Source organism: Hyperolius riggenbachi, chromosome 8 (assembly GCF_040937935.1).
Source record: "Hyperolius riggenbachi isolate aHypRig1 chromosome 8, aHypRig1.pri, whole genome shotgun sequence".
NCBI classification, from domain to species: domain Eukaryota; kingdom Metazoa; phylum Chordata; class Amphibia; order Anura; family Hyperoliidae; genus Hyperolius; species Hyperolius riggenbachi.
The window spans coordinates 87,417,446-87,429,687 of record NC_090653.1 but is presented as its reverse complement, the minus strand read 5'-3'; positions in this window follow the sequence as shown (position 1 = coordinate 87,429,687).

Sequence of the window (12,242 nt, the reverse complement as noted above, 5' to 3'; positions counted from 1 at the left end):
AATCAGACAAAAAGAGTAAGAAAGTTGCAAGTAGAAAGAATAAATAGATGTTATAACAAATACGATGCCAAACTCCTCTTCACCATGAAAAACACTTGTTTACCGCCATCTGAAAGAAAACAGAAGAGAGACAACACAAAAAAGAGGTACCAATTTACATGCATTACCACATACAATAACAGATATAAAATACTACCCATGAAATGCACACAAAGTGACCTGTGAAAAAAGATTGTTCATATATGCATACATATCATAGTGAAAAAGAGAGTAAAACAAATCAGACAAAAAGAGTAAGAAAGTTGCAAGGAGAAAGAACAAATAGATGTTATAACAAATCCGATGCCAAACTCCTCTTCACCATGAAAAATACTTGTCGACCGCCATCTGAAAGAAAACAGAAGAAAGACAATACAAAAAAAGAGATACCAACTTACATGCATTAACACACACAATAACAGATATAAAATACTACTTATGAAATGCACACAGTGACCTGTAAAAAAAAAGATCATATATGCATACTTATTATACTCGAAAAGAGAATAAAAAACAAACAAAAAGTGCAAGAAAGTTGCAAGGAGACAGTGCAAACACATGGTATGTGATAACAAATCCCATGCCCAACTCTTCATCAACATAAAAAATATTTCTCGAGCTCCATCTGGGAGACAAAAGAGAGACAACACAGAAAAATAGAAAACAGCATACATGCATTTACACATAGAATGCAAGATATAAAATATTACACATTGCAAAACTAAAGGATACTACAGGGTGGGCCATTTATATGGATACACCTGATCTATGTATACACCCCATATACAACATCATACCACCAATTTTTTTGTTCCAACAGTCTTGGAGGGATCTATCCAATGTGGGTTAGTGTCAGACCAATAGTGGTGGTTTTGTTTGTTAATTTCACCATTCACATACAATTATGTACCCATATAAATAGCCAAATTAAGGTGTATCCATAGAAATGGCCCGCCCTGTACTGTGGCCTCCTCCTCCCCAATAGCCACCCTATTCCTCTCCAGATTGATTTTCTTTAACAGTTAGTGTGCAAAATCTGCACAGTGAATGTGAAGACACAAATACGCCCAACTGCCACTGCCATAACAATTCACAAGCATACATATCATAGTGAAAAAGAGAGAAAAAAAATCAGACAAAAAGAGTAAGAAAGTTGCAAGTAGAAAGAACAAATAGATGTTATAACAAATACGATGCCAAACTCCTCTTCACCATGAAAAACACTTGTTTACCGCCATCTGAAAGAAAACAGAAGAGAGACAACACAAAAAAGAGGTACCAATTTACATGCATTACCACATACCATAACAGATATAAAATACTACCCATGAAATGCACACAAAGTGACCTGTGAAAAAAGATTGTTTATATATGCATACATATCATACTGAAAAAGAGAAAAAATGTCAGACAAAAAGAGTAAGAAAGTTGCAAGGAGAAAGAACAAATAGATGTTATAACAAATCCGGTGCCAAACTCCTCTTCAACATGAAAAACACTTGTCGACCGCCATCTGAAAGAAAACAGAAGAGAGACAACACAAAAAAGAGGTACCAATTTACATGCATTACCACTTACCATAACAGATATAAAATACTACCCATGAAATGCACACAAAGTGACCTGTGAAAAAAGATTGTTTATATATGCATACATATCATACTGAAAAAGAGAAAAAATGTCAGACAAAAGGAGTGAGAAAGTTGCAAGGAGAAAGAACAAATAGATGTTATAACAAATCCGATGCCAAACTCCTCTTCAACATGAAAAATACTTGTCGACCGCCACCTGAAAGAAAACAGAAGAGAGACAATACAAAAAAAGAGATACCAACTTACATGCATTAACACATACAATAACAGATATAAAATACTACTTATGAAATGCACACAGTGACCTGTAAAAAAAAAAGATCATATATGCATACTTATTATACTCGAAAAGAGAATAAAAAACAAACAAAAAGTGCAAGAAAGTTGCAAGGAGACAGTGCAAACACATGGTATGTGATAACAAATCCCATGCCCAACTCTTCATCAACATAAAAAATATTTCTCGAGCTCCATCTGGAAGACAAAAGAGAGACAACACAGAAAAATAGAAAACAGCATACATGCATTTACACATAGAATGCAAGATATAAAATATTACACATTGCAAAACTAAAGGATACTACAGGGTGGGCCATTTATATGGATACACCTGATCTATGTATACACCCCATATACAACATCATACCACCAATTTTTTTGTTCCAACAGTCTTGGAGGGATCTATCCAATGTGGGTTAGTGTCAGACCAATAGTGGTGGTTTTGTTTGTTAATTTCACCATTCACATACAATTATGTACCCATATAAATAGCCAAATTAAGGTGTATCCATATAAATGGCCCGCCCTGTACTGTGGCCTCCTCCTCCCCAATAGCCACCATATTCCTCTCCAGATTTAATTTCTTTAACAGTTAGTGTGCAAAATCTGCACAGTGAATGTGAAGACACAAATACGCCCAACTACCACTGCCATAACAATTCACAAGCATACATATCATAGTGAAAAAGAGAGAAAAAAAAATCAGACAAAAAGAGTAAGAAAGTTGCAAGTAGAAAGAATAAATAGATGTTATAACAAATACGATGCCAAACTCCTCTTCACCATGAAAAACACTTGTTTACCGCCATCTGAAAGAAAACAGAAGAGAGACAACACAAAAAAGAGGTACCAATTTACATGCATTACCACATACCATAACAGATATAAAATACTACCCATGAAATGCACACAAAGTGACCTGTGAAAAAAGATTGTTTATATATGCATACATATCATACTGAAAAAGAGAAAAAATGTCAGACAAAAAGAGTGAGAAAGTTGCAAGGAGAAAGAACAAATAGATGTTATAACAAATCCGGTGCCAAACTCCTCTTCACCGTGAAAAACACTTGTCGACCGCCATCTGTAAGAAAACAGAAGAGAGACAACACAAAAAAGAGGTGCCAATTTACATGCATTACCACATACCATAACAGTTATAAAATACTACCCATGAAATGCACACAAAGTGACCTGTGAAAAAAGATTGTTTATATATGCATACATATCATACTGAAAAAGAGAAAAAAAGTCAGACAAAAGAGTAAGAAAGTTGCAAGGAGAAAGAATAAATAAATGTTATAACAAATCCGATGCCAAACTCCTCTTCACCATGAAAAACACTTGTCGACCGCCATCTGTAAGAAAACAGAAGAGAGACAACACAAAAAAGAGGTACCAATTTACATGCATTACCACATACCATAACAGTTATAAAATACTACCCATGAAATGCACACAAAGTGACCTGTGAAAAAAAGATTGTTCATATATGCATACATATCATACTGAAAAAGAGAAAAAATGTCAGACAAAAAGAGTGAGAAAGTTGCAAGGAGAAAGAACAAATAGATGTTATAACAAATCCGATGCCAAACTCCTCTTCACCATGAAAAATACTTGTCGACCGCCATCTGAAAGAAAACAGAAGAGAGACAATAAAAAAAAAAGAGATACCAACTTACATGCATTAACACATACAATAACAGATATAAAATACTACTTATGAAATGCACACAGTGACCTGTAAAAAAAAAAAACATCATATATGCATACTTATTATACTCGAAAAGAGAATAAAAAACAAACAAAAAGTGCAAGAAAGTTGCAAGGAGACAGTGCAAACACATGGTATGTGATAACAAATCCCATGCCCAACTCTTCATCAACATAAAACATATTTCTCGAGCTCCATCTGGAAGACAAAATAGAGAAAACATAGAAAAAGAGAAAACAACATACATGCATTTACACATACAATGGTAGATATAAAATATTACACATTGCAAAACTAAAGGATACTACAGGGTGGGCCATTTATATGGATACACCTCATCTATGTATACACCCCATATACAACATCATACCACCAATTTTTTTGTTCCAACAGTCTTGGAGGGATCTTTCCAATGTGGGTTAGTGTCAGACCAATAGTGGTGGTTTTGTTTGTTAATTTCACCATTCACATACAATTATGTACCCATATAAATAGCCAAATTAAGGTGTATCCATATAAATGGCCCGCCCTGTACTGTGGCCTCCTCCTCCCCAATAGCCACCCTATTCCTCTCCAGATTTATTTTCTTTAACAGTTAGTGTGCAAAATCTGCACAGTGAATGTGAAGACACAAATACGCCCAACTGCCACTGCCATAACAATTCACAAGCATACATATCATAGTGAAAAAGAGAGAAAAAAAATCAGACAAAAAGAGTAAGAAAGTTGCAAGTAGAAAGAACAAATAGATGTTATAACAAATCCGATGCCAAACTCCTCTTCACCATGAAAAACACTTGTTTACCGCCATCTGAAAGAAAACAGAAGAGAGACAACACAAAAAAGAGGTACCAATTTACATGCATTACCACATACCATAACAGATATAAAATACTACCCATGAAATGCACACAAAGTGACCTGTGAAAAAAGATTGTTTATATATGCATACATATCATACTGAAAAAGAGAAAAAATGTCAGACAAAAAGAGTGAGAAAGTTGCAAGGAGAAAGAACAAATAGATGTTATAACAAATCCGGTGCCAAACTCCTCTTCAACATGAAAAACACTTGTCGACCGCCATCTGAAAGAAAACAGAAGAGAGACAACACAAAAAAGAGGTACCAATTTACATGCATTACCACATACCATAACAGATATAAAATACTACCCATGAAATGCACACAAAGTGACCTGTGAAAAAAGATTGTTTATATATGCATACATATCATACTGAAAAAGAGAAAAAATGTCAGACAAAAAGAGTGAGAAAGTTGCAAGGAGAAAGAACAAATAGATGTTATAACAAATCCGATGCCAAACTCCTCTTCAACATGAAAAATACTTGTCGACCGCCACCTGAAAGAAAACAGAAGAGAGACAATACAAAAAAAGAGATACCAACTTACATGCATTAACACATACAATAACAGATATAAAATACTACTTATGAAATGCACACAGTGACCTGTAAAAAAAAAAGATCATATATGCATACTTATTATACTCGAAAAGAGAATAAAAAACAAACAAAAAGTGCAAGAAAGTTGCAAGGAGACAGTGCAAACACATGGTATGTGATAACAAATCCCATGCCCAACTCTTCATCAACATAAAAAATATTTCTCGAGCTCCATCTGGAAGACAAAAGAGAGACAACACAGAAAAATAGAAAACAGCATACATGCATTTACACATAGAATGCAAGATATAAAATATTGCACATTGCAAAACTAAAGGATACTACAGGGTGGGCCATTTATATGGATACACCTGATCTATGTATACACCCCATATACAACATCATACCACCAATTTTTTTTGTTCCAACAGTCTTGGAGGGATCTATCCAATGTGGGTTAGTGTCAGACCAATAGTGGTGGTTTTGTTTGTTAATTTCACCATTCACATACAATTATGTACCCATATAAATAGCCAAATTAAGGTGTATCCATATAAATGGCCCGCACTGTACTGTGGCCTCCTCCTCCCCAATAGCCACCCTATTCCTCTCCAGATTTATTTTCTTTAACAGTTAGTGTGCAAAATCTGCACAGTGAATGTGAAGACACAAATATGCCCAACTGCCACTGCCATAACAATTCACAAGCATACATATCATAGTGAAAAAGAGAGAAAAAAAATCAGACAAAAAGAGTAAGAAAGTTGCAAGTAGAAAGAACAAATAGATGTTATAACAAATCCGATGCCAAACTCCTCTTCACCATGAAAAACACTTGTTTACCGCCATCTGAAAGAAAACAGAAGAGAGACAACACAAAAAAGAGGTACCAATTTACATGCATTACCACTTACCATAACAGATATAAAATACTACCCATGAAATGCACACAAAGTGACCTGTGAAAAAAGATTGTTTATATATGCATACATATCATACTGAAAAAGAGAAAAAATGTCAGACAAAAAGAGTGAGAAAGTTGCAAGGAGAAAGAACAAATAGATGTTATAACAAATCCGGTGCCAAACTCCTCTTCAACATGAAAAACACTTGTCGACCGCCATCTGAAAGAAAACAGAAGAGAGACAACACAAAAAAGAGGTACCAATTTACATGCATTACCACATACCATAACAGTTATAAAATACTACCCATGAAATGCACACAAAGTGACCTGTGAAAAAAGATTGTTCATATATGCATACATATCATACTGAAAAAGAGAAAAAATGTCAGACAAAAAGAGTGAGAAAGTTGCAAGGAGAAAGAACAAATAGATGTTATAACAAATCCGATGCCAAACTCCTCTTCACCATGAAAAATACTTGTCGACCGCCATCTGAAAGAAAACAGAAGAGAGACAATACAAAAAAAGAGATACCAACTTACATGCATTAACACATACAATAACAGATATAAAATACTACTTATGAAATGCACACAGTGACCTGTAAAAAAAAAAAAGATCATATATGCATACTTATTATACTCGAAAAGAGAATAAAAAACAAACAAAAAGTGCAAGAAAGTTGCAAGGAGACAGTGCAAACACATGGTATGTGATAACAAATCCCATGCCCAACTCTTCATCAACATAAAACATATTTCTCGAGCTCCATCTGGAAGACAAAATAGAGAAAACATAGAAAAAGAGAAAACAACATACATGCATTTACACATACAATGGTAGATATAAAATATTACACATTGCAAAACTAAAGGATACTACAGGGTGGGCCATTTATATGGATACACCTCATCTATGTATACACCCCATATACAACATCATACCACCAATTTTTTTGTTCCAACAGTCTTGGAGGGATCTTTCCAATGTGGGTTAGTGTCAGACCAATAGTGGTGGTTTTGTTTGTTAATTTCACCATTCACATACAATTATGTACCCATATAAATAGCCAAATTAAGGTGTATCCATATAAATGGCCCGCCCTGTACTGTGGCCTCCTCCTCCCCAATAGCCACCCTATTCCTCTCCAGATTTATTTTCTTTAACAGTTAGTGTGCAAAATCTGCACAGTGAATGTGAAGACACAAATACGCCCAACTGCCACTGCCATAACAATTCACAAGCATACATATCATAGTGAAAAAGAGAGAAAAAAAATCAGACAAAAAGAGTAAGAAAGTTGCAAGTAGAAAGAACAAATAGATGTTATAACAAATCCGATGCCAAACTCCTCTTCACCATGAAAAACACTTGTTTACCGCCATCTGAAAGAAAACAGAAGAGAGACAACACAAAAAAGAGGTACCAATTTACATGCATTACCACTTACCATAACAGATATAAAATACTACCCATGAAATGCACACAAAGTGACCTGTGAAAAAAGATTGTTTATATATGCATATATATCATACTGAAAAAGAGAAAAAATGTCAGACAAAAAGAGTGAGAAAGTTGCAAGGAGAAAGAACAAATAGATGTTATAACAAATCCGATGCCAAACTCCTCTTCAACATGAAAAATACTTGTCGACCGCCACCTGAAAGAAAACAGAAGAGAGACAATACAAAAAAAGAGATACCAACTTACATGCATTAACACATACAATAACAGATATAAAATACTACTTATGAAATGCACACAATGACCTGTAAAAAAAAAAAGATCATATATGCATACTTATTATACTCGAAAAGAGAATAAAAAACAAACAAAAAGTGCAAGAAAGTTGCATGGAGATAGTGCAAACACATGGTATGTGATAACAAATCCCATGCCCAACTCTTCATCAACATAAAAAATATTTCTCGAGCTCCATCTGGAAGACAAAAGAGAGACAACACAGAAAAATAGAAAACAGCATACATGCATTTACACATAGAATGCAAGATATAAAATATTACACATTGCAAAACTAAAGGATACTACAGGGTGGGCCATTTATATGGATACACCTGATCTATGTATACACCCCATATACAACATCATACCACCAATTTTTTTGTTCCAACAGTCTTGGAGGGATCTATCCAATGTGGGTTAGTGTCAGACCAATAGTGGTGGTTTTGTTTGTTAATTTCACCATTCACATACAATTATGTACCCATATAAATAGCCAAATTAAGGTGTATCCATATAAATGGCCCGCCCTGTACTGTGGCCTCCTCCTCCCCAATAGCCACCCTATTCCTCTCCAGATTTATTTTCTTTAACAGTTAGTGTGCAAAATCTGCACAGTGAATGTGAAGACACAAATACGCCCAACTACCACTGCCATAACAATTCACAAGCATACATATCATAGTGAAAAAGAGAGAAAAAAAATCAGACAAAAAGAGTAAGAAAGTTGCAAGTAGAAAGAACAAATAGATGTTATAACAAATACGATGCCAAACTCCTCTTCACCATGAAAAACACTTGTTTACCGCCATCTGAAAGAAAACAGAAGAGAGACAACACAAAAAAGAGGTACCAATTTACATGCATTACCACATACCATAACAGATATAAAATACTACCCATGAAATGCACACAAAGTGACCTGTGAAAAAAGATTGTTTATATATGCATACATATCATACTGAAAAAGAGAAAAAATGTCAGACAAAAAGAGTGAGAAAGTTGCAAGGAGAAAGAACAAATAGATGTTATAACAAATCCGGTGCCAAACTCCTCTTCAACATGAAAAACACTTGTCGACCGCCATCTGAAAGAAAACAGAAGAGAGACAACACAAAAAAGAGGTACCAATTTACATGCATTACCACTTACCATAACAGATATAAAATACTACCCATGAAATGCACACAAAGTGACCTGTGAAAAAAGATTGTTTATATATGCATACATATCATACTGAAAAAGAGAAACAATGTCAGACAAAAAGAGTGAGAAAGTTGCAAGGAGAAAGAACAAATAGATGTTATAACAAATCCGATGCCAAACTCCTCTTCAACATGAAAAATACTTGTCGACCGCCACCTGAAAGAAAACAGAAGAGAGACAATACAAAAAAAGAGATACCAACTTACATGCATTAACACATACAATAACAGATATAAAATACTACTTATGAAATGCACACAGTGACCTGTAAAAAAAAAAAGATCATATATGCATACTTATTATACTCGAAAAGAGAATAAAAAACAAACAAAAAGTGCAAGAAAGTTGCAAGGAGACAGTGCAAACACATGGTATGTGATAACAAATCCCATGCCCAACTCTTCATCAACATAAAACATATTTCTCGAGCTCCATCTGGAAGACAAACTAGAGAAAACATAGAAAAAGAGAAAACAACATACATGCATTTACACATAGAATGGTAGATATAAAATATTACACATTGCAAAACTAAAGGATAATACAGGGTGGGCCATTTATATGGATACACCTGATCTATGTATACACCCCATATACAACATCATACCACCAATTTTTTTGTTCCAACAGTCTTGGAGGGATCTATCCAATGTGGGTTAGTGTCAGACCAATAGTGGTGGTTTTGTTTGTTAATTTCACCATTCACATACAATTATGTACCCATATAAATAGCCAAATTAAGGTGTATCCATATAAATGGCCCGCCCTGTACTGTGGCCTCCTCCTCCCCAATAGCCACCCTATTCCTCTCCAGATTTATTTTCTTTAACAGTTAGTGTGCAAAATCTGCACAGTGAATGTGAAGACACAAATACGCCCAACTGCCACTGCCATAACAATTCACAAGCACAACTCTTGTTCACCATGAAAAACACTTGTCGACTGCCATCTGTAAGAAAACAAAAGAGAGACAACACAAAAAAAGAAGTACCAATTTACATGCATTACCACACACAATAACAGATATAAAATACTACCCATGAAATGCACACAAAGTGACCTGTGAAAAAAGATTGTTTATATATGCATACATATCATACTGAAAAAGAGAAAAAAAAAGTCAGACAAATAGAGTAAGAAAGTTGCAAGGAGAAAGAACAAATAGATGTTATAAAAAAATCCGATGCCAAACTCCTCTTCACCATGAAAAACAATTGTCGACTGCCATCTGTAAGAAAACAGAAGAGAGACAACACAAAAAAGAGGTACCAATTTACATGCATTACCACATACCATAACAGTTATAAAATACTACCCATGAAATGCACACAAAGTGACCTGTGAAAAAAGATTGTTCATATATGCATACATATTATAGTGAAAAAGAGAGTAAAAAAAGTCAGACAAAAAGAGTAAGAAAGTTGCAAGGAGAAAGAACAAATAGATGTTATAACAAATCCGATGCCAAACTCCTCTTCACCATGAAAAATACTTGTCGACCGCCATCTGAAAGAAAACAGAAGAAAGACAATACAAAAAAAGAGATACCAACTTACATGCATTAACACACACAATAACAGATATAAAATACTACTTATGAAATGCACACAGTGACCTGTAAAAAAAAAGATCATATATGCATACTTATTATACTCGAAAAGAGAATAAAAAACAAACAAAAAGTGCAAGAAAGTTGCAAGGAGACAGTGCAAACACATGGTATGTGATAACAAATCCCATGCCCAACTCTTCATCAACATAAAAAATATTTCTCGAGCTCCATCTGGAAGACAAAAGAGAGACAACACAGAAAAATAGAAAACAGCATACATGCATTTACACATAGAATGCAAGATATAAAATATTACACATTGCAAAACTAAAGGATACTACAGGGTGGGCCATTTATATGGATACACCTGATCTATGTATACACCCTATATACCACATCATACCACCAATTTTTTTGTTCCAACAGTCTTAGAGGGATCTATCCAATGTGGGTTAGTGTTAGACCAATAGTGGTGGTTTTGTTTGTTAATTTCACCATTCACATACAATTATGTACCCATATAAATAGCCAAATTAAGGTGTATCCATATAAATGGCCCGTCCTGTACTGTGGCCTCCTCCTCCCCAATAGCCACCCTATTCCTCTCCAGATTTATTTTCTTTAACAGTTAGTGTGCAAAATCTGCACAGTAAATGTGAAGACACAAATACGCCCAACTGCCACTGCCATAACAATTCACAAGCACAACTCTTCTTCACCATGAAAAACACTTGTCGACCGCCATCTGAAAGAAAACAGAAGAGAGACAACACAAAAAAGAGGTACCAATTTACATGCATTACCACTTACCATAACAGATATAAAATACTACCCATGAAATGCACACAAAGTGACCTGTGAAAAAAGATTGTTTATATATGCATACATATCATACTGAAAAAGAGAAAAAAAAAGTCAGACAAATAGAGTAAGAAAGTTGCAAGGAGAAAGAACAAATAGATGTTATAACAAATCCGATGCCAAACTCCTCTTCACCATGAAAAACAATTGTCGACTGCCATCTGTAAGAAAACAGAAGAGAGACAACACAAAAAAGAGGTACCAATTTACATGCATTACCACATACAATAACAGATATAAAATACTACCCATGAAATGCACACAAAGTGACCTGTGAAAAAAGATTGTTCATATATGCATACATATCATAGTGAAAAAGAGAGTAAAACAAATCAGACAAAAAGAGTAAGAAAGTTGCAAGGAGAAAGAACAAATAGATGTTATAACAAATCCGATGCCAAACTCCTCTTCACCATGAAAAATACTTGTCGACCGCCATCTGAAAGAAAACAGAAGAAAGACAATACAAAAAAAGAGATACCAACTTACATGCATTAACACACACAATAACAGATATAAAATACTACTTATGAAATGCACACAGTGACCTGTAAAAAAAAAGATCATATATGCATACTTATTATACTCGAAAAGAGAATAAAAAACAAACAAAAAGTGCAAGAAAGTTGCAAGGAGACAGTGCAAACACATGGTATGTGATAACAAATCCCATGCCCAACTCTTCATCAACATAAAAATATTTCTCGAGCTCCATCTGGGAGACAAAAGAGAGACAACACAGAAAAATAGAAAACAGCATACATGCATTTACACATAGAATGCAAGATATAAAATATTACACATTGCAAAACTAAAGGATACTACAGGGTGGGCCATTTATATGGATACACCTGATCTATGTATACACCCCATATACAACATCATACCACCAATTTTTTTGTTCCAACAGTCTTGGAGGGATCTATCCAATGTGGGTTAGTGTCA